General features: G+C 42.4%; 1 pseudogene; it reads left to right on the top strand.

The window, feature by feature from the left end:
* The first annotated feature begins 17,510 nt into the window (after positions 1-17,510).
* On the top strand, positions 17,511-18,437 carry LOC134480261 (reticulocalbin-1-like; annotated as a pseudogene).
* Positions 18,438-21,484: the final 3,047 nt, after the last annotated feature.

Genomic DNA, 21,484 nt, shown 5'->3' with positions numbered 1-21,484 from the left:
GGCTAATATCCACTTATCAATGAGTGCATACCATGTGTGTATTTCAGTCATTGGGTTAACTCACTCAGGATGATATTTTCTGGTTCATTCTCTTTGCCTATGAATTTCATGAAGTCATTGTTTTTGATATCTCTGTAGTATTCTATTGTGTAGATGCACCACACTTTCTGTTTCCATTCCTCTGTTGATGGGCATCTGGGATCTTTTCATTTTCTGACTATTATAAATAAGGCTGCTATGAACATGGTGGAGCATGTGCCCTGTTGTATGTTGGAGCATCTTTTGGGTATATGTGCAAGAGAGGTATAGCTGGGTCCTCAGCTAGTGCAATGTCTAATTTTCTGGGGAACCTCCAGACTGATATCCAGAATGGTTGTACCAGTCTGCAATCTCACCAACAATGGAGGAATGTTCCTCTTTCTGACATCCGTGCAAGCATCTTCTGTCGCCTGAGTATTTTATCTTAGCCATTCAGACTGGTGTGAGGAGGAATCTCAGGGTTGTTTTGATTTGCATTTCCCTTATAACTAAAGATGTTGAACATTTCTTTTGGTGCTTCTCAGCCACTCCATATTCCTCAGCTATGAATTCTTTGTTTAGCTCTGAACTGCAATTTTTAATAGGGTTATTAGTCTCCCTGCAGTCCAACTTCATGAGTTCTTTATATATTTTGGATATTAGCCCTCTATCAGTTGTAGGATTAGTAAAGGTCTTTTCCCAATCTGTTGGTTGCTGTTTTGTCCTAACCACAGTGTCCTTTGTCTTACAGAAGCTTTGTAGCTTTATGAGGTCCCATTTGTCTATTCTTGATCTTAGAGCATAAGCCATTCGTGTTTTGTTCAGGAAATTTTTTCCAGTGTCCATGTGTTCAAGATTCTTTCCTGCTTTTGCTTCTATTAGTTTGAGTGATCTGGTTTGATGTAGAGGTCCTTGATCCACCTGGACTTAAGCTTTACACAGGGCAATAAGAAGGTGATGATTTGTACTCCTCCATATGCTGACCTCCATTTGAACCAGCACCCTTTGCTAAAAATGCTATCCTTTTTCCACTGGATGCTTTTGTCTCCTTTGTCAAAAATCAAGTGCCCATAGGTGTGCTGGTTCATTTCTGGGTCTGCAGTTCTATTCCACTGGTCTATCTTCCTGTCTCTGTACCAATACCATACAGTTTTATCACTAATGCTCTGTAAACTGGTTGAGTTCAGGGATGGTGATTCCCAGGGAAGTCCTTTTATTGAGGATAGATTTAGCTATCTTGCGTTACTTGTTATTCCAAATGAATTTGCAAATTGTTCTGTCTAACCCTATGAAGAATTGGAATCTAATTTTGATGGAAATTGCATTGCAACTGTAGGTCACTTTGGGAAAATGGCCATTTTTACTATCTTCATACTGCCAAGCCATGAACATGGGAGATCTTTCCATTTTCTGAGATCTTCTTCAATTTCTTTCTTCATATCATGAAGTTCTTGTCACACAGATCTTTCACTTGTTTGATAAAAGTCACACTGAGGTATTTTTATATGATTTGGGACTACTATGAAAGGTGTCATTTCCCTAATTTCTTTCTCAGCTTGTTTATCTTTTGTGTAGAGGAAGGCTACTGATTTGTTTGAGTTAATTTTATACCCAACCACTTTGCCGAAGTTGTTTATCAGGCTTAGGAGTTCTCTGTTGTAACTTTTGGGGTATACCATGTATACTACCCTATCCTCTGCAACAGTGATATTTTGACTTCTTCCTTTCCAATCTGTATCCTTTTGACCTCCCTTTGTTGTCTGAGTTTTGGCGAATGCTGGGGACAACATACTATGGAGACATCTCAGTAGCCCGCAGTAGCTTTTTGTAAAAACTGGTTGTTTCCATTTCTCCAAACCTTAGCCCTGGACAACGGCTGTATAGATTTCATTTGTGTGTGACTGCCTATCAGTTGGCCTTGGTGTACACAATTATTGTATTGTATCTGACTTTCCTACTTCTTTCTCCTTCTGCTCTGGTGAATTCTGTGAAACTAGATGTTCCTTGATGTTATGATTCTTAGACAATTGGAAATTGATGCATAGGGGCACAGCACAGCACAGCCCTAGTGGCCCAGGTAGATACTGTGTATTCTCATCTTGGAAAAAATGTAATAACTGCAGAATTGTAGTTCTAGATTAGGGTTTTACTTGCAAAGACAGCTTGAAGAAAATAAGAGAAAATGAATTAGAGCCAACATTGGGACCCTAAGAAAGGAAAAAGTTATTGAAGTTAGGAAGTAAGTTTTACATAATATTATAGACTGGTTAAGGAAGTATAGAATATATAAAATAATATACTAGTAAACTAAGTCTAACTACTGGAACCCTTATGAGAGTCATTGTTTGCAAGGAACAGAACGCTAGTGGAATTAGTGTGCTAAGGGTTACCTTGATTCTTTCTGGTCACTGCCTGGCAGTTTTGCCTATGTCATTTATCATTAGAGTGTCGCAGGAAAATGCAATTAGCTGATCTCGGAGCTCTGGACTCTGAAGTATAAAAGTAAATGGTTAAAGTGTAAATAATGATAAGTTTACAATTATTATTATTATATTGGCCACAGGCCTGGGTATAGGGCAAGCCTGAAACTTTGGGGAACAGTTGTAATTCTTAGTTCTTGGTGGGATGTAGTCATTCTTTGCATTTGATTTGGCAATGATTATAAAAGCTCTTTTTTCTACCCGCTTTTGGATTATTAATAACTACAGAACATGTGAAGAGTAAATGAGAGAGTGCATGAGGGAGTGAATGAGAGAGTAAATCACAGAGCAAATGTAAGAACAAATATGAGAGCCAGGGAGAGAGCATAAGAGGAGAATTTGAAAATGAGTGAGGAGAGAATGTGAGGTGTGTATGAAGATTGTGTGTGTGCGTGAAAGGAGAGTGCATGTGGTGTGTGTGAGATATGTATGAGGTGTGTATGAAGAGTGTGTGTGAGAAGGAAAGGGTAATGAACAGACGTGTGCATGATTGTGGGAGTTTGAGAAAAGAAAACTGCAATAAAAAAGGCAGAGTGCACAAAAGAATGCAGAGTGTGTGCAGCCTCAAGCTGAGAGAGAGTGAGAGAGAGAGAGAGAGAGAGAGAGAGAGAGAGAGAGAGAATAACTTTAAGCCTTGAAGTTGCCTGTCAGTTTGTACCCTAAGAGTCGTCTGTGGATATGTATTATGTGCCTTCCAGATATTCCTGCTTCCAGGTGAGAACTCTGATCCTGTGAGAGGCCAGGAAGGGCTGACAGAATGGCTGCAACCCTGAGGGCAGAGGATAAAATATTTGGCCTAGACCTCCTAATTTATCTTTTCACCTGAAGCCTCATTATTAAATTTTCTTACTGGAATAGGACTACGATCCTGGTGAGGGTCTTCTCTCTTGGATACTTAATCATTTCTTCGTTGTCACAGACTGTTTGAGCTTACTCCAGTCACTGGGAGTTATTCACACCTTCAAATTTGCTGAACTTTTCAGATTTCTACCATTTGTGGCAAACTGAGCGACAAAATCAATGAATGTTGAGCACTTCACTGGGGTCCAGTGCATATGGAGCTATGGGTGTATGGATATGGTAAGTCCCTAGGAGTTACTCTAAGAAAGTAGGACTGTGCTCTTAGGACCCCTGCGTGACCTCACTTCACTTTGCCAGCTTTGTGGGCTTCTACACTGCTGGTCTGAGAAGAACTGAAAACTAATGAAATAGATGTGTAGCCTCCCATTACCTTTGTCATTGTTAGGATATTAGTAGGAGAGGTTTGATTGAAATATACTCTCAAAAATACTAACAAAACCACTGCCTCTTGTGTACCATCTAGAGGAAGTACCAAGTTCACAGACAGTTCTTCACAAACTTCTCAAAACCAGCAAACTGGAGCACGAAGAAAGCCAAGTACAAGGCATTCAAAACCAGCATACTCACCAATGCCCCCAGGAAAGGCTTTGGTAAAAGAAGGGAGGTACTGAGACAGTTGGCCCTCATACACTCAGAGAAGACTGTGCCAGGAGAATTGGGGAAGGATTGTGGGAGAGAGTAATTAAGTATCAGTAGTCAGTGAGCAGAACGTAAAGTGAAAAAGAAAAAATATATAAATAGAAATAAAATAAAGGTCTTTAACAAAATGGGACACAATGTATTGCTGAACTAACTCTACTGTGTTTACACTTGCACTTGCTTTAACATCTAGAGAGACTAGATGTGATAAAGTAGGATGCCCTTGTCGTTTACATATACTATGTACACAGCAAAGATAAATGAAGTGGATAACATGCAGATCATAGATCCATTGTTCCCTCGCATCTATGTGACTCTGCTTCCCTTTATCAGGACTGTGGAGGCCTCCTCTCATCCAGGTCTCAGGGCTCAAGCAAAATGCAGTCCCCATGATCTCTGGCCAAGTGCTCTTGTGTTCCTAAAATTACTCTGCCTCAGGCGGCAGAGGCACTGAAGGGCCAGCCTTCACCTTCAAGGTGCAACCACTCTTTCAGTCTTTACAGGCTCTCTGTTACTCAACTGAAGGTTTCAGCAGAGGCCTTTCATCTCAATAACAGAAGCTTACCTAATCCAAAACATTGGGAAGCCATCCTACACTCCTGATTGCCTGCTTACCTGAGACCAAACTACATAGCTCTCCTCTTTATGCCTGTTTCCCTGATTTGAAAGTAAATATTGTGTTCATCTGTGGCATCGGTGGTAAGAATAAAATCCTTAACATGAATAACAGGACCATGCAGAGCATGGGCTTCACATTCTAGGTACAGAGTGAATAGCTAGACGGAATTACCAAAGAAAACAATAAGAATTCTAACAACAATTACAGAAATTATGAAATGAAATAAAACAAAAACAAAAGCAAAAACAAAAATACCTTGTGGGTGCTGGTATTAAAGGCATGTATTAACTCTGACCAGCTTTTAGGTATTTCCAATAAAAAGCAAACAAACAAACAAACAAACAGCCTTATTACAGTTGCAGCAGGTGCAGGAGAGAAAGCTGGGAGATATCCTGTGCTGCTGCCCCCAGGCTGTGATTCTGCAGCAACAACTTCCTTGGGAATAGGAACCTGTATGCAGTGGGATCCCTTGCTGGGCCTGTCATCTCAAAAATAGGGACTTCCCTAATCCAAAACCTTGGAATCCAGTTTACTTCAGGCCAGGAATGAAGTCAACCATCATTAGGGAAAGAGCAAGGGGAAAATTACATAGGAAAAAATATGTGCCTTAATCAGAAAAGATCCTCAACTTCTAAGGCCTCCACAATCTCCACCCCTCTCTTCTGAGCTGTACATAGAGATGTTGTATAACTCCAGATGGTAGGAAAAGGCAGAGTTCTTCCCAGAAAAGTCATACATGATTTTCACCCTGACATCTGTGAGGTGAGGTGGCATCGTATCACAGAGTCAGCTCACCCGGGATAAGGACACAGAAGCCACAGATGACAATGCCAAATGGACTCCCTCCTGAACTTATGGACCCATTAAAATTGAGGTTTAGCCTAACCTTAGGCCATTCCACTCCCTGCCCATCCACCTGATTTTTATGTTTGCTATGAGTAAAAGATGAGAGTGGAGCCCCAAATATCCTCATGATAGGACTTGGAAATTCAGGAAGAATGATAATGGAGAAGGGATGGCTATGTAGTTACAATGTGGTAACTGGGTTCTGACCAGGAACCTCGTCCTTAGCCAATGGAGACTTTAAGGCCGGGCCTCCTGCTTGTTCCAGTGCAGGCTAAGACTTCAGGGTCAGGCCAGCTCCTGAGCCCCACACAGGGCTGCCTGCATACCATTGTGACTGCATTAGAGCCAGAGTGCTCTCCGCCCCATCCTCTTCTCTCCTCTTTGTCACAGCCATGGTCCCCAAGAGCACTTATCAAACACCTTTATACATCTATGTCAATCTCAAAGTCAGATTACCAGAGAATCAATCCCCATAGCTGAGCATAAATGAGTATTCACTGTGTGTGTGTATATATAAAGTATTTTAGAACACAGAATGGGGATTCTTGGTGACAGCTTCATGGACATGTATCTTTGCTAGATGTCTATGCACTGGGATCTTTCCACATGACTTAGATATGCTTGCCATGAGGTCATTACCAGTCACCTTGCCATTTCAGTTTTGTGTTTCTTTTGGATGCTAACGCTGTTTGACATAAGATCCAAGGCTGAACTTCCATACTGGGCTATGGTTTCAGACTTGCTTTACAGCCATATGGCCCTCGGGTTGTTTCCTTTTGATCCTAGAGATTGATTAATCTTTCCAGCAAGGCTTCCAGTACTTTATAGGTACATGCTGTCAGAGCAGAGTTACACAGAATCCATATGCTGGCCTTCCTCTGATGGTGCTTACCTTTGCCAAGTCCTCAAACAGGGCAGCGCTTGGAAAAAAAACAACCCTGCAGGCAAAGAAATCATATATGTGGGTCTACCCCTGGCTCCTTGAGAAATGGAAGAGGAATATGGTCTTGGCTTACTGGAAGTCTTATCCCAAGACTAGGGAAGGGGACTCCAGAGAGCACTAAGCCTTCTCCTCATCCATCATAGTCTGTATAGCCTGTGGCTTTCATGTGGTCAGTGTGATGACCTTAAAATGTTCTCAGCATTTCTGCCATGTTCTGTCTCTATACCTAGACATGACCTCAGGTGTACAGTCACTTTGGAAACATAAAAAGCCTTGCATCTGAATTGTGAAATTCAATGTGTGTTATATTTAAAATACCACAGTAATTGAGTGGCCATTGCTACAGTAAATATTATTAGGGGGTTTCTCCCCCACCGTAGATCATTTAGTTCCCAAATAAAAGACACAAAACTTTTAGATTTAGAATAAGCCTTAAAGTACTAGAGCTGGGCAGACATCAACCCTCTGTGCTATTTTTTCTGCTTCCCTGTCCATAACCCTGAGGTATTGCTTGCCATGCTCTGCCTGGGCCACTCCTGTTCTGACAGGCTGCCCCTCATGGTAATACACTCATGATCCACCTACCCTATGGGGTGGTGTCTCCTTCCTTCTCCTCCATGTCCTTTCCCTCTCCTCATGGACCCTGCCTGAGCCCCCAGGCCCAGGCAAACTTTGCTCTGTCCCCTCCCTTCTGCCCAGCCCTTGTTGTAGGGATTTTATTAACCAATCAGGGATAACTTAGGAGGCAAAAAAAAAAAAATCTGGTATACATGAGGATTTCCTTGTCTTGGAGCAACAGCACCTTAGGGTACAGAATTTAGCATTTGAATATACAGCAGCACAGACCAACCCATTATAGGCCTATCTACTTTGTAGTTGGACTCAAAGCTTGGCTCTCACACCCATTAGATGTTCAACTGTGGAGAAGTTATTTTACCTTTGTGTGACTCAATTCCCTTATCTGCACAGTGAGGATGATAATGAGTGTTTAATTCACAGGGTTGTCTTGGGGGCTGTCGAGTTAATATATCTAGTATTTAAACATTAAACACCATCTACTTTGCATAATTAATAAAAGTCTGTGGAAAGGGCAAAGTCATAAAGCCAGAAGAACATTTGATTTGGAAATGGGGCCATACAACTACATCTAATAACAAATTGAGAATCAGGGAATGGTGGAAGACCAAGTCCAGAGAATTGGGAAATCAAGGCCACCCTGGTCTGCGTAATAAGATCGTATCTCAAAATATCAAGACAAGTCAGGTTCATAGTAATAATAAATCAAGAACTAGCCATTGTAAAGAATTTACAAAAAGCAAAGCAGTGGAGCAGAGTGGATGCTGTGTGTCAAGTCCCTCTGCTGTCCATCTCTGGGACCAAGTATGCATCAGATCAGTGACAGGAATGGGGTGCTGAGAGCCTGGAGCAAAGGGATGCTGGCTGCATGGCCACATTTGAACTGCACTAAACCAGGACTAAATGCTAAGAAAAAAAAGTGATATGCAAACCATGTAAATTTTAATGTCCTCCACAAAGGCAAAACCACAATAATTTTACTGTTTGTCAAGCTGCTTGTGTCACCAAACTTCTAATATTGGTAAGGATGTGAAAAACTCTTGTGATGCAAACCAGTTGCCAATAAGAAGAGCAACCAGTGTCCTGACCAAGGTGACCTGGATGCTGTCAAATAGGCCGAGGCAGCCTGGACAGCCATGAGAGTATGTTTAACACAGAGATATCTGTCATTTCAAAAGGGGGAAAATGAAGCCTGACTTTTCCCCCCTTTAAGCCAAACCAAGAATACTAAAGCATTGAGGATTACAAATAAAAATATGCCAAGAAACTTCATAGAATATGCATTTCTCTTGTGTGTGCTCCTGAGTGTGTGTGTGTTTTGTATGTGTTTTGTATGTGTTTTTTGTGTGTGTATGTGTGAGTGTGTGTGTGTATGTGTGTAAGTGTGTGTGCGTGTGTGTGTGTGTGTGTGTGTGTGTGTGTGTGTCTGTGTGCACTAATGCTTCAATTATTTGCTATGGTGAATAGTATACCCAACTCAATTATGAAGGTTAGTATTAAGCTGTGAGTAGGATATGGAGAGTGGTCCCAAAGAATAACTAGGAGTCCTCTTCTGTTAAGTTGTCTGAGACTTCCAAATGCTACATGCTGTGAGTGGGACCCACATCTCAGCACACTAACTCTATTAAGTACAATTCCCATGTGTTTTTCTAAAACAATTTTCTATGAAAACCTTTAATAATTTTTTCTCCCATTCATTTTTTTGGAGGGGACAAGGGTCTTTGTTTTGTTTTTTTCTTTTTTTTTTCCTTGCTTATTTTAGGTCCACAGGATTTTCTGTACCCTTTGAGGAAGTCCTAGACTTAGGACACTGGATCCATATACGTTAGGGAATTAACCAGTACACTGAGCACATTTTTTGTTTGTTTGGTTTCTGTTTTTCTTTTGAGATCTCACTGTGGGAACAGAGGAAGCCCTAAGGAAGTGCAGCCCTAACTGGATGTGTGTTGTAAACATGATATGACCATGCCATGGACCCAAAGCCATTTATCAGTGGGGAAAAGGCAAAGGCCCCCATCCCCCTTGAGGCTCAGAGACATGACAAAGCCTTCTCAGGATGGTGTTGATAGTGTGTGCAGAAAAAGTCTACTCTATCTTTCTCCCTGGCCCCATCTGGATATTTAAAGCCTGAAGACTGCTCCCTGCACAGACTGCTCCTACTGAGATTAGCTAAATCTGCCCCTTGTCAGTTGCATATGCATAGTCCTCCCCTCCTTGTTTATCTGCATGTAATGCCCACCTTCTTGCTGCCCTGTGCAGCAACCCTGCTTCCTGGCCAGCTCTATATAATAAACATGATGAGCTTCTGGGATGCTGCATTTTCTCCAGCCCACGGATCCAGCCTTCCCCATGTATGTGTGTCCAATGTCATTCTTCATTTCCTCCTCATCCCTGGTCAGGCCCAAGTCCCTGGAGCCACACAAAGGACTTGGCAATCTCAGTCTGCTCCACTTTGAAGGACATGCTTTCTAAACTGAAATCTAAAGCACACAGTGGGTTCAGCTCCCTCTCAAGTGTCTTTGGTGAGGGTTGGGGTGGGTGTGAGACCAGTTGCATTATGACTATTGCAGAAGAGTAAAGGATTCAGTTTGCTTTTGGTGAAGGTGAGCTCCCCAAGAGGCTATCTATCATTGCCAACGTTTTCCCAAGTCACCTTCTAGGAGGTCAACTGACTCCTAGGTGAGTCTTTGGTTACACTGCTTCAGTTTTCTGTGGCTACACTGTCCAAATACCACCCACTGGTCACACATGGCTATTTGAGTTGAACTGAACTTAGAACTAAAATCTGCCTCTTTAGTCACAGCAGGCAAACCAGGAGGCAAACAGCCAGCCAGAATCCATAGCCAGAAACACAGCAGATATAGAATATTTCTATCATCTAGAAATTTCTCCTGGACAGCAGTGGTCTAGGTTCTTGGTGTCTGGTTTTTCCTTCAGGGAGAATTACTTGCTGTACTAATATCCAAAGGTTTATTTTTAAAGCGACTTTAACAAAATATGACTTACTCATCCCCAAATTAATCCAGTTTAAGTCTATAGTGCAATGGTTCCCCATAAATCTACCCGAGTTCGTTGCTAGACCACGGAAGAAAAGAACGAGAGTGTATGCACTTATGTAAAATGGTATGCAACAGTATTGACCACTGCATAATTATACTGCACTACTTTTGAATTCTTCAAAATTCAGGCCTTTTATTGATAGTTTTACAAAAATACATTATCCTAGAGTTGAGAAAATATTATACAGCATTTCATCTGGGTTTTTTTTCGTTGAGACTTTAATATTTTTGCATCTTTTGCTAGTATCGTTAGATTCTTTATATGAGTTTTATTTTTTGGTGTTTTGTTTTGTTTTTTTTTTGTTTTGTTTTTGTTTTTTTTTTTTTTTTTGCCCATCTGGTCAGTATTTAATGCCATTTCAATGTTCTCAGGATTTTGATGAAAATAATACCACAATGAAAAAGTGTTACTCATTTTCTTGAGCCATTTACATATGTATATACACACATATGGGAAGTTATGTATACATATATCTATGCTATACTGTGTAGAATACAATTCTATTATACGTCAACATATAAAGTTTGCTCAATATGATTTCTGTGAATGTCATGAGGAAATATTAAGAGCCTGAATAAACATGGACAATATTTGCAGAATGCACATAAAATTGAAGATGGTATATAAGCAAAAATGTGAAGAATATCACTTACAGCTTTCATATCGAATGCACTTTAAAATTTTTAATAGATTAAAATATTTAAATCATTTTACCCAGTTTCTTGTTTTTTTTTTCAAAATGTGTCTCCTGGATGATTTGAATTACATATGCTGCTCAAGATCCTTTTAACAACAGTGACCTAATGCCTTAAATGTGTTTCTGATATTTCCATTCACTTGATCACTGTTCAATAATTGTACCAATTTGATAACTGTACTTTTTTTATCACTTTAAGAATGTAACTTTCATGTGTGAGTATACACTTTTGATCCTAACTCTTTGGAGGCACAGGCAGGTGGGTCTCTTTTTTGAGGTCAACCTGGTCTATATAGGAAAACCCTATCTTAAAAAAAATCAATCAATAAATAAGCAAATAAATAAAAAGAATTTAAAACATTTGTAATTAATACGAACACAACCACATCTTTAGTAACAATTGATTTTTTCTTGCAGATAATTCATATAATCAATTTGCAAAATGCTACATAGTGTCATATGGGAACTCAATTTCATTGTAAAATAAACCTGCTTTTCTCTTTTAATTGGTTGCTCTTAGTTAACATTTTCATACGCATATATAATTTATTCTGATTATTCTCTCCCCCACATCGTCCCATTCCCTCCCCTATGAATTCAACATATATAGTCTTCTAAATTTAGGCTTTCCAATGTCTGATTTCTCTTTTAATTATTATACATTCCTTTACTTTTCCATCTATAGTTTATGATATCTTAATAAGAAACCCATTCTGTCATTAGCATTATCTCAGTGCTTGGTAGGAGACATTGACATTCTTCAGTAGCTTGTCATCAGTGCAGTTAATGACATCGAGGTCTCTCTCTGTTTCTGTCTCTCTCTGTCTCTGTCTCTCTGTCTCTGTCTCCCTCTCGGTCTCTCTCTGTTTCTCTGTCTCTTCTGTCTCTCTGTCTCTCTGTCTCTCTCTCCATCCCCTCCGCAACTGTTTTGTTTTCTAATACCAGGTCTCACACTTTACTCTAGCCTTGAACTCAAGGCAATCCACCTACCTCAGCCTTGTGAGTGTTGGGATTCCAGGCAAACACCATCTTGCCCAGTGAATTTTGTGACTCTCGTACATCCCTTTACTATTTCTGAATTATTTTTAATAATGCTGTAACCCTTTTCTAGTTTCTAGATGTAGATACATTAACTGATTAGAAGGTTTAATTTTTAAAGATTTATTTATTTATGTACATGAGCACTCTGTCTGCGAGTATGCCTGCATGTCAGAAGAGAGCTTCAGACAGAAGAGGGCATTGGATCCCACTACAGATAGTTGTAGGTCACCATGTGGTTGCTGGGAATTGAACTTGGGAGCAATGGAGAAGCAGCGCTCTTAACCACCAAGCCATCTCTCCAGCTTGATAAAAAAGATTTTAAATTTCATTCTTTTTGTGTTTGTTTGCATCTTTCTTCTTGAGAACACTGTGATGGAATGTCCAAATGGTGATTAGTGGCGGTTGGTAGAAGGAGCCATATGTGTGATGCTGCCATATGTGTGAGGGGCTGGCAACAAGGTGCAGAGCCAAGACCATGGCCCTGTGCCCTGAGGCTCGCCTGCTGGATGTGGGCTCTCAGCCCCATCAGGATGCCTTCAGGTGAGGAAAGGTGGTGCTGTCTTGTGCCCTGCTGAGCCGGCCTAGGAGAGTGGCAACCACAATCACAATGTCCAAGCCGCGCGAGCCTGGGGCAGCGCGAAGCTCCGGAGGCGATGACCTTGGGTAAGTCACGGTGGGCCTGGGGGCCCGCAGAAGCTGCCCTGGGCCTCCGCAGAGTCCTGAGGGGGGATTGACCGGTTTGGGCGCAGCCCGGAGCTTCACGCCACGCGCCTCCCCGTGTCGCGCCTCACCGTGTGTCCTGCACCGTGGAGTGGGCACAGGTGTCCTTCCCACCCCGCCGCTGGACCGCGCCCGAGCCGGGCCTCAGGGAACACTGAGCTCCTCGGTGAGCGCGGGGGCTGAGGGGACCGGGCGCGCGCATTATATTTGGCGCCGGCAGCCAGGGCGCCTCCGCCCAAGTTGACTCCTGTCTCTCCCTCTCCGACCCCGGCAGGCCCCAGAGGTGATTCTGCCTGCACGATGTCCTCCTTGCTGGAGGCGAGCTCTTCCCAGGAGCCACATCGCGAACAAAAAGAGAAAGAAAAAAAGAAAAGAAAAAGCAGAGGAAGCAGCCAGGGAAGGGGGCGGTAACGGCGTTGGGGGTCACCTCGGCCACCAGAGGGCGCGCTATGACAGCGGCGGGGTTTCCAATGGAGACTGCAGCCTCTCAGTGTCCAGGGATGAAGCCTGCTAGAGGACCTGGAGGCTTGGCGCTCCCGCGGATCCCTAGCCTGTCGGCGGGTCTGGTCCCCAGGGACAGCAAGCAGCAAGCAGGGCGGGCTGCCCCGCCAGAGCAGCATCATCAGGGTAGGTAGAAGACCCGCGCCCCTCCTTGGACTCGTTCTGCCCACCCCACCTCTGCCCTGGGAAAGCAGTGACAGAAGGAGGCAATGCAAAGTGAGCCCATTGGGTAGGGGAAGGGAGGGTTCAGGGATGTATGGAGAACTGAAGCAGGGATTGGAAAGCCCTTGGCATTGGGAAAGAATGGAGAGGTGCTCTGGAGTGTGCATGAGAGCTGTGCTCTGACATCCCCAGAGCAACTTGGGGCTCTCACCTCTTTCCAGATTGACTTGGAATTAAATGTCCTGTACCTGCCAGGGCAGGACAGGCTTTGCAGAGGCAGCTTAGCCTGGTGGCACACTCCCTGTAATGTTTCTATTGTATGTTAAAGGGCAGTGATCATGGGAAAATATTTTCTTAAAACCTCAGGCAATGAATGTATTATTTAATAGATTTCTTCTGATCTACTTTGAAATTGGTGCCCCTTGAAAGAGATTGTATTTGGAGGATGTAAAATACCCTCCTTCAATTACTCGGAGAAAGGGAACATAAACAGAGATTTCCTCTTTTTTAGCCTCCAAAGCTCTGAGAGATTACAGTTCTGCGTAATTTAATTCTTTCCTACCTGCTATGAGCAGGCCTCCAGATCAGCAAGTTCCTTTGGAATGGTTTTGCTTGTTTTTGTTTATTATCCATGGTGCTGATTAGAAAGCCACGAATTGTTTTGTGAATTTTAAATTTCAAGAGGTGACACCCAGAGTTGATGGTGGTTTCCTTCAAACATTGCAGTGTAGTTGCAGCATAAAAAAAATATTTCTTGTGACAAGAAGTGCAAAAAGAAAGTTGATGAGCTAAGAAAAGTAGAGCCTTGAGCCAGATCAACCATTTGGCTTCCTCAAATATGGAGCAAGCATGGAATGTGGCTTTTTCAGAATCGAGGGGGTTTTTAGGACTGGGCAGTGAATGCTGTCTGGTGCGAACCCGTCCCTTTTGTGGCTGACAACCCTTAGGAGAAGGTCAGAATGTGCCAACAGCACAGAGTGGGCACTGGTGGTGTTTGAACTCAGAAGTGCTCAGGAACTGTGAAAGTTTCTCTGTTATCACCCTGGAGCCATCTAGTGAAATAGACCACTGTGATGCTGTGTAAGAGGCCATTGTGAGGGCTGGAGAGATGGCTCAGTGGGTAAGAGCACCAAGTGTTCTTCCAGAGGTCCTGAGTTCAAATCTCAGCAACCACGTGGTGGCTCATAACCATCTGTAATGAGTACTGATGCCCTCTTCTGGTGTGTCTGAAGACAGCTGCATTGTCTCACATATAAATAAATAAATCTTACAAAAGATTGTCATCTACTGCAGTTTCTGTGTGGACAGGGCACAGTTAAAGGGCTTTAAGATCAAGTACATTGCCTGTCTTAAAGATCAAGTGTATCACCTAACTTTCAAACCAAGAAACCTAGTGTCTTTTTTGCTGCTTGTGTATCTTTTAGTGATGTATCTTTTCTCCTAGTACATCCTTTGTTTCCATAATAGTTGTTTTCAAGTATATATGATTATCGCTCCTATTTGCAGAGCTATTCAATATTTTCATTGGTTAAATATTTGTGGTGAATTTACATTGTGATATCAGTAAAATGCTATGTGAAAATTTTAGAGAATATACCGGTTTGGGTAATTTTAATAACCTTTGCCCTCAAGTGGTGGCCTGTTTTCACATTGAAAAGAAAGGAATTCATTACCATCCATACCAGGATTGATAGGGAAGCAAAATGGACAGTGACAGTGTTGTTCTCTTTGACAGTTGTGGGAGCCAAGAAAGAAGTGTGACTTGATTTTTGTGATTTACAAAATCAAGACTCAGTATCATTACTATAGAGGCCCATGGAAAAATGATGAAGTTTTCAGAAATCACCAGCTGAAGAAATGGTGGTTTTGCTTATATTGAATTCTGAGTTTCAAAGTTATGTTTCATTTTTCTTTATTCCTTAATGAGGGTTTTATTAAGTTTTTTATTCACCATTACACACTTAGATGCACAGTGCTAGGATCGTAGTAGGTGCTCATTAAATCACTGACCATCGGGGAGGAGGAATGATAAGAAAGTATGTATTTTCTGTAAGTTCTGTTAGTTTCGGGAACAGGGGTTTTCGGTTTACCAGTCATACCTGGGTATCTTGTCCCACATAAGACAACTTGACAGAACCTCCTTTCTGGCCATTATGTTCAACTTATTTTTCTCTTAATCATTGTTGAAAATCATGGAAGTAGTGTGGAAAATTGATTGTACCTGCAGTATAGCAAAAAAGCCCAGTCTAGATAGGTAAGCAGTTATGTTTCTCCATGAGCTGATGTCTTAAAACATCTAGATTTTAGGAATTTAGTGTTGTGTTTTCTAAACATACATTTTACAGCATACAAATAACATCGTGATAGAATAAAGGAATCTTTTGATTTAGCACCAAATTCCATAAAGCAATGACTACTGCACAGCTCTCTTGGCCATATGAATAGCCGAAATTATATTTCACTCCTTTAAAGAAATAATGAAAGCACTTAAGGTTAAAGCAAAGCCAATGGGAAAAGTTTGCTGTGGTGTTTCTCTTTGGTTTCTTGTGCTATTTCTAGAGAATGACTTTAAGAAGTCAGGGCGGTCAGGTGGTCAGTGTGGTCAGGCAGACATGAGCAGATGGTTAAGCGATGTGCTAGGGCCCCATAGGCCAGTGAGCCAAGCTGAAGAGGAGAGGCTAGCCAGTGAGACTGACTGAAGAGCAGAGGCTAGCCAGTGAGCCTGACTGAAGAGCAGAGGCTAGCCAGTGAGCCTGACTGAAGAGCAGAGGCTAGCCAGTGAGCCTGACTGAAGAGCAGAGGCTAGCCAGTGAGCCTGACTGAAGAGCAGAGGCTAGCCAGTGAGCCTGACTGAAGAGCAGAGGCTAGCCAGTGAGCCTGACTGAAGAGCAGAGGCTAGCCAGTGAACCAGGCTGAAGAGCAGAGGCTAGCCACTGAGCCAGGTTGAAGGCTGAAGAGCAGTGATTTTAACATTTATTTCTAAGTTCTTCAGTTTTCCTAAAAGACAAAAGTTTGCCTCCATAAAGTTTGAGTTAGAAGGTTCTTCTTGCTCTCTTCTTCTTATCTCCTTTCCTCTTGCTCTTATGACACAATAATTTCCTTACTCTCAATGCCTTACTCTCAATGCTATGCCTTTACTTCTAAGTTCTTCTTGAGTTCTGTTCTGTTCTGTTGAGTTCTGTCTAAAAAGCTTTCTCTCTCTTTGTCCTCAGCATTTGTATATCTCTCTGAACACAGCATCACATGGTGAAAAGTTCACCACAACTTTGCACAGGAATTCAAATCATAAGTTGGATAATCAGTTTAAGACAGAGAACGTTTACATACATATCCATGAAGAGTAATCATCAGGATAAACCGTTACCATCTGTCACTAGCTCTCCACATTCATGGAGAGTTAAAAGCTGTAATTTTTATGAGAAAACATTAAGTGAAATTACCTATAGGCAAATCCAGTCAATTATTTATGTTTAGTCCTTGCATCTATAGTAAATCATTAGTTCTCTTTTTATGAACTTTGGTTAATTGGTTTATACCCTCTTAGCATGGGTTCTAATTTGTAGATGCCTCCTTGGTATTGCAGAAGCAATTCACTCATGACACTTTAAGAAGGAAGAGTTCGCAATGCAATTTTGATTACCAGAGAAAACATAATAGCAGTCCCATTATAAAGGAGTTAAAATTACTAATCTAATTTTAGGAATTCTTATAGAACCATCATAAGAATTAAGAAATCATCTATTTGTCTGTACATCATCACGCCAAGACAATACATCTTCGTTGCTCTGTGGTGATCTGCTCAAAAGAGTGGGGTAAAGAGCATGACAAATACAGAGGCAGATACTTGCAGCCAACTATTCAGCTGAGAGCAGGGTCCCCAATAGAGCAGTAAGAGAAAGGATTGAGGGACCTGAAGGGGTTTACAGCCCCATAAGAACAACACTGAGAAACAGCCAGAGCTCCCAGGACCGAAACCACCATCCAAAGAGTACACATGGACAGACCCATGGCTACAGCTGCATATGTAGAAGAGGATGGCCTTCTTGGGACAAATGGGAGGAGAAGCCCTTGGTCTGGTCAAGGCTTGATGCCCCAGTGTAGGGGAAAGCAGAACAGGGAGGCAGGTAGGCCTGGGTGTTTGGGTGGATGTGGTAACACCCTCACAGTAGAAGGGGGAGGGGGGTTTATAAGGGGTTTTGTGGAAACCAGGAAAACGGATAACGTTTGAAATGTAACAAAAGCCCTCTCTGGGGAAGGGATAAGGTGCTCTGAGCCCCTACTTCCCTGCTGCCTCCCTTTGATCACAACTGTGGTGCATGGTGTCAGCCTGGGACACTCCATGGGCTGCTGCTGGCACTGGTCCTGGCGTTCATGGCCAAGAGCATGATGAGCAAGGAGCACATGGTTTGTCCCGATTCAGAGCAGGGCGAGTGGCCACCAGAGAAAAAGCACAGCTTCCTGTACGATCATGAGGTCTTCCTGGGCAAGGAGGACTCCAAGACCTTTGATAGCTAATCCTGGACGAGAGCAGGAGAGGCTGGGGAAAATTGTTAATCCAATTGACAGTGATGAAGGCGGCCTTGTTACTACTGAGGACCTGAAAGTTTGGATCAAACAGGTACAGAAAAGATACATCAACCAAAATGTGGCTAAACTCTGGAAGGATTATGATAGGGACATAGATGAAAAATCTCCTGGGAAGAATACAAGCAGGCTACCTATGGCTACTATCTGGGAAACCTTGCTGAATTCCAAGATAGCTCTGATCATCACAACTTTAAAAAGTTGCCTCCACGAGATGAGAGGAGGTTTAAGGCCTTGACGGTGACGTGACAGCTACTTAGGATGGGTTCATTGCTTTTCTTCACTAAGAGGATTTAGAACATATGAAGGAGATTGTAGTTCTGGAAACGCTGGAGAATATCGACAAGAACGGGGATGGTTTTGTGGACTAGGATGAGTACATTGTGGACATCTTTTTCTCACGAGGACAATTGCCCTGAGACCGACTGGGTTTTGTCTGGGGAGCCGTTCAATGATTTCCCAGATCTGAACAAGGATGGGAAACTGGATTAGAATGAGATTCACCATTGGATCCTCCCTCAGGACTATGACCATGCACAGGCTGAGGCCCAGCATCTGGTGTATGAGTCAGATAAAAACAAGGATGAGATGCTGACCAAGGAGGAGATTGTAGACAACTGGACCATGTTTGTGGGAACCCATGCCACCAATTACAGGGAAGATCTTACCAAAAATCATGATGATCTTTGAAAGAAACTCATCCTCATGTGGACAACAGTCACATGCTTTCTACGGTTATTCTGGTTGATTGCTATATTTGTCAAGTATATAGCAGTTGTGTCCCTTAACAATAAGAAACCTTTCTAAAGCTCAAAAAAATCATGCATTGCACCACAAACAATAATAGTAGGATATTTAAACACCCCACTTTCATCAATGGACAGATCAGGGAAACAGAAATTAAACAGAGACACAGAAAGACTAACAGGTTATGAAACAAATGGATTTAACATATATTTATAGAACACTCCACCCTAAAACCAAAGGATATGCCTTCTTCTCAGCATCCCATTGTACCTTCTCCAAAATCGACCATATAATCGGTCACAAAACAGGCCTCAACAGATACAGGAAGGTAGAAATAATCCCATGCCTCATATCAAAAAACCACGGACTAAGGCTGCTGATCAATGACAACAAATAGGACAGAAAGCCGACATATACATGGAAGTTGAAGTCAATGACAACTTGGTCATTGGAGACATAAGAAAGAAATTAAAGACTTCTTAGAATTTAATGAAAATGAAGATACAACAGGGACCACAGGTAAGACCAAATTTTCTGCTGCAAGAAAGCTGCCTGGTGAGCTTGGGACACACGGAAGCAGAATTTCTCTAGGACCCGGCACGTTCTGTGTTTACTGGAAGTCCCACACCCGCGGATCCCGGCCCGCAGCAGCTCTCTGCTCCCAGACCCGGTGAGAGAGAGACCCAACCGCCTGGTCAGGTGGGCACTCCTGAGGCTGCAGAGCGGAAGAGACCACCAACACTGCTCACCCCTGCCCACATCCCTGGCCCAAGAGGAAACTGTATAAGGCCTCTGGGCTCCCGTGGGGGAGGGCCCAGGAGCGGCAGGACACCTGCCTGAGACACCGCTGGAACCTGAAAGAAACAGACCGGATAAACAGTTCTCTACACCCAAATCCCGTGGGAGGGAGAGCTGAACCTTCAGAGAGGCGGACACGCCTGGGAAACCAGAAGAGACTGCACTCTGTGCACATCCAGGCGCCAGAGGAAAACACCAAACGTCATCTGAAACCCTGGTGCATGGAGGCTCCCGGAAGGAGTGGCACAGATTTTCCTGGTTGCTGCCACAGCGGAGAGGACTTAGGCAGTACCCCACGAGCAAACTTGAGCCTTGGAACCACAGGTAGGACCAACTTTTCCCCTGCAAGAAACCTGCCTGGTGAACTCAAGACACAGGCCCACAGGAACAGCTGAAGACCTATAGAGAGGAAAAACTACATGCCCGAAAGCAGAACACTCTGTCCCCATAACTGGCTGAAAGAAAACAGGAAAACAGGTCTACAGCACTCCTGAAACACAGGTTATAGGACAGTCTAGCCACTGTCAGAAATAGCAGAACAAAGTAACACTAGAGATAATCTGATGGCGAGAGGCAAGCGCAGGAACCCAAGCAACAGAAACCAAGACTACATGGCATCATCGGAGCCCAATTCTCCCACCAAAGCAAACACGGAATATCCAAACACACCAGAAAAGCAAGACCTAGTTTCAAAATCATATTTGATCATGATGCTGGAGGACTTCAAGAAAGACATAAAGAACTCCCTTAGAGAACAAGTAGAAGCCTACAGAGAGGAATCACAAAAATCCCTGAAAGAATTCCAGGAAAACACAATCAAACAGTTGAAGGAATTAAAAATGGAAATAGAAGCAATCAAGAAAGAACACATGGAAACAACCCTGGACATAGAAAATCAAAAGAAAAGACAAGAAGCTGTAGATACAAGCTTCACCAACAAATACAAGAGATGGAAGAGAGAATCTCGGGAGCAGAAGATTCCATAGAAATCATTGACTCAACTGTCAAAGATAATGTAAAGCGGAAAAAGCTACTGGTCCAAAACATACAGGAAATCCAGGACTAAATGAGAAGATCAAACCTAAGGATAATAGGTATAGAAGAGAGTGAAGACTCCCAACTCAAAGGACCAGTAAATATCTTCAACAAAATCATAGAAGAAAACTTCCCTAACCTAAAAAAAGAGATACCCATAGGCATACAAGAAGCCTACAGAACTCCAAATAGATTGGACCAGAAAAGAAACACCTCCCGTCACATAATTGTCAAAACACCAAACGCACAAAATAAAGAAAGAATATTAAAAGCAGTAAGGGAAAAAGGTCAAGTAACATATAAAGGCAGACCTATCAGAATCACACCAGACTTTTCGCCAGAAACTATGAAGGCCAGAAGATCCTGGACTGATGTCATACAGACCCTAAGAGAACACAAATGCCAGCCCAGGTTACTGTATCCTGCAAAACTCTCAATTAACATAGATGGAGAAACCAAGATATTCCATGACAAAACCAAATTTACACAATATCTTTCTACAAGTCCAGCACTACAAACGATAATAAAGGGTAAAGCCCAACATAAGGAGGCAAGCTATACCCTAGAAGAAGCAAGAAACTAATCATCTTGGCAACAAAACAAAGAGAATGAAAGCACACAAACATAACCTCACTTCCAAATATGAATATAACGGGAAGCAATAATCACTATTCCTTAATATCTCTCAATATCAATGGCCTCAACTCCCCAATAAAAAGACATAGATTAACAAACTGGATACGCAACGAGGACCCTGCATTCTGCTGCCTACAGGAAACACACCTCAGAGACAAAGACAGACATTACCTCAGAGTGAAAGGCTGGAAGACAATTTTCCAAGCAAATGGTCAGAAGGAGCAAGCTGGAGTAGCCATTCTAATATCAAATAAAATCAATTTTCAACTAAAAGTCATCAAAAAAGATAAGGAAGGACACTTCATATTCATCATAGGAAAAATCCACCAAGATGAACTCTCAATCCTAAATATCTATGCCCCAAATACAAGGGCACCTACATATGTAAAAGAAACCTTACTAAAGCTCAAAACACACATTGCACCTCACACAATAATAGTGGGAGATTTCAACACCCCACTCTCATCAATGGACAGATCATGGAAACAGAAATTAAACAGAGATGTAGACAGACTAAGAGA

The sequence above is a fragment of the Rattus norvegicus genome, chromosome 9, assembly GCF_036323735.1.
Source record: "Rattus norvegicus strain BN/NHsdMcwi chromosome 9, GRCr8, whole genome shotgun sequence".
NCBI classification, from domain to species: domain Eukaryota; kingdom Metazoa; phylum Chordata; class Mammalia; order Rodentia; family Muridae; genus Rattus; species Rattus norvegicus.
This window is presented reverse-complemented; position numbering and strand designations above follow the sequence as displayed.